This window comes from Chrysochloris asiatica, unplaced genomic scaffold (assembly GCF_000296735.1).
Source record: "Chrysochloris asiatica unplaced genomic scaffold, ChrAsi1.0 scaffold00147, whole genome shotgun sequence".
Classification (NCBI taxonomy): Eukaryota; Metazoa; Chordata; class Mammalia; order Afrosoricida; family Chrysochloridae; genus Chrysochloris; species Chrysochloris asiatica.
The window spans coordinates 8006379-8009245 of record NW_006408665.1 but is presented as its reverse complement, the minus strand read 5'-3'; the positions used below and the strand labels follow the sequence as shown (position 1 = coordinate 8009245).

At 35.6% G+C, this 2867-nt stretch overlaps 1 pseudogene; it reads right to left on the bottom strand.

Moving 5' to 3' along the window:
* The window catches only part of LOC102835248, a 31621-nt pseudogene extending 29948 nt beyond the window's left edge, over positions 1-1673 (bottom strand).
* Between the last annotated feature and the right edge of the window lie 1194 nt (positions 1674-2867).

Sequence of the window (2867 nt, the reverse complement as noted above, 5' to 3'; positions counted from 1 at the left end):
GATGAGGCTTTCTACTCCCGTAAAGATTTACACCCTCGGAAACCCTGTACAGGGTCGCTATGGGTCAGAACCGACTCGACGGCACTTAACAACAACAAAAACAATTCATACTTAATTTAGTATTTTATTTCTTTTTCTTTTGTTAATGAGAACATGCTTTTTCAGTTATTCTTTAACTTGGCCATTATATTTTTAAACCATTTTCCTTAAAAATTTTTACTAAGTGTTTAAAAATATTGATTCAATAATAAATGGTTAAATAATATTTATTGAGCTTGTCATATGTCTTTTCAGATCCGCTGGAAACTACTTCTTCCAGTTTTACCTTCTGATTTTGGTAATGGGCTTTTTTGATATATAAAATATGTTTATTTTTATGTAATCACAATTAACAAATATTTATGGTATCATCTATTTCTTCTATGGTTTAGTTTTTCTTTCTCATTCTGGCTATTAAATCTTCAGTATATTTTTTTCTCATTTTTAGATTTTACATTTAACTTTTTAGTAAACCTATAATCCATGCTTATATCTCCAATTTAATTATAAAATTATTCATCAAATTGTCCCAGCTAATTTTTAATGAATTTCTCTTTCCTTACTGATATACAATATCATTTTTAATATTTATAAAATACTAATAACTATATTTACTATTTGTTGAAAACATATTATGTGTCAAGCAGCTGGCCAAACTCTGTCTCCATTTCAAGAATCACAGAAATGAGGCAACTATCATTATCATTGTCACTTCAGGTCATTACTAGGCTTAGAGAGATTTTAAACGATTCATTCAAGGTCCTGAAGTGAATACATGATGAAGCCAGGATTGTGACATATTCCCCAATGACAACTCAATCTCAAAAATGCTGTAAATTTGTATTAGTGGGGACTTCAAAAATTCATGGGAAAATGGAATTATTACTTAAATGGATGTAGGAATAAAGATATAAACAAGTTTTTAGCTTTTCTACTTGGTCAATTGATTGGAAGAGATCCATATTTGTACCCATTCCAAAGAAAAGTGACCCAACAGAATGTGGAAATCAGTGGGCAATATCATTAATATGACATGCAAATTAAATTTTGTTAAAGATAATTCAAAAACAGCTGCAACAATACATTAACAGGGAATTGCCAGAAGTTCAATCCAGATACAGATGTGGATGTGGAATGAGGAATATCATTGTTGATATCAGCTGGATCTTGGCTAACAGCATCATCTCCCCAACATCATAGTCTTCATTCTCTGAGATGGGCTGTTGAAGAGGATCCCAGCTCACACATTTCTCTTGGGAGTGAAATACATTCAAATTCTGAAAGATCATTAGTTCCTCATGCTCAGCTTTCACACACAGCAATGCTGTCTCCTGTTTCTGCTGGGCTCCTTCTCTGGGCAGACGCTTCATTAAGGGAGGAGGTTACACTCTACTGTGAAGGCTTGAGCCCACATTCTTCATAATAACCAAGATTTCCTTGGCTTTCTGACTGGGCTGGACCATAACTAGCTTAGGCAAGAAAGGGAGGAAGTGCTCCAACATCAACTGATGAATGGTCTTGGGCCCATTAGTGGCATTTCAAAGTAAGTCTTGGCCTAGCTTGGAATTTGGAGGAATTCTCAGTACAAATAACTGCTTTGGCTTTGAGAGCATGGAGACCACTTTTGCAGCCATTGTACTTTGTAACCACATTTGTTTCTGCAAGACTTCAAGGACTACTTCTTACTCAAGTAAATCTGCCAGACAATCAATCTCTTGGGGTCTCTGTCACCACTTGGCGCTCGTTGGAGACAGCCAAGAATCCCAGGGCAGGGAGAGACCAGAACACTAGGCACAAGAAACTCAGCCCTACCCTCACCCTTCGGCGTGTCCTCACAGGCCACTATTGGTGAACACTGCCATCAGTTGAGCAGGACTAATGTGTTTTTTAAAACAGAATCTACGAGGGAGATAAAGGAATAAAAACTTCCAGAGTAAGAAAGCAATCACATTTTAAAAAGTGTATTTTAATAAGAACATCAGGCTATGAATCTACTATATAAAAGAATCAGGATTCATAGCTTAACTGATTTTCATATTTACAAATTTGTAGATTCAATGCTGTTGTGACACTATACACAACAGAACAAAACACTGCTTGGTCCCACATTATCATCACAGTTGTTATATAGCAACCCATTGCTATTGCCACTGTGTCATTCCATCTCCTTGGAGGTCTTCCTCTTTTTCATTGACCTTTCACTTTAATAAACATGATGTCCTTCTCCAGCAACTGGTCTCTCCTGATAACATGTCCAAAGGATGAGAGAGTAAGTTTCATCATTCTGGCTTCTAAAGAGCATTCTGGATGTACTTATTCCAAAACAGATTTATTTGTTCTTCTTGTAGTTCATATGGTACTTTAAATATCATTCTCCAACACCATAATTCAAATGCATTGATCTTTAGCCATTGTCCAACTTTCACTTGCATATAAGGTGATTGAAAATACCATGGCTTGGATGACGCACATCTTAGTCCTCAAAATTATCTCTGCTCTTTAATACTTAATAGAGGTCTTTTACAGAAGATTTGCCTAATGAAATATGTATACTCAATATGCTTATTTATCTCATGTCAGATAATTCAAAAAGCATGAATGTTGGACATGGATTAGAAAGATGATAGAAGAATCAATGCATTTGAATGATGATATTGGTGAAAAATATTGACGATAACATGGACTGCCAGAAGAAAGAAATCTGCCTTAGGAGAAGTACAACCAGAATGATCCTTAAAAGTCAGGATGGTGATATTTCATCTCTCATCCTTTGGACATGTTGTCAGGAAGGATCAGTCCCTGGAGAAAGCCATCATACTTAGTAAAGT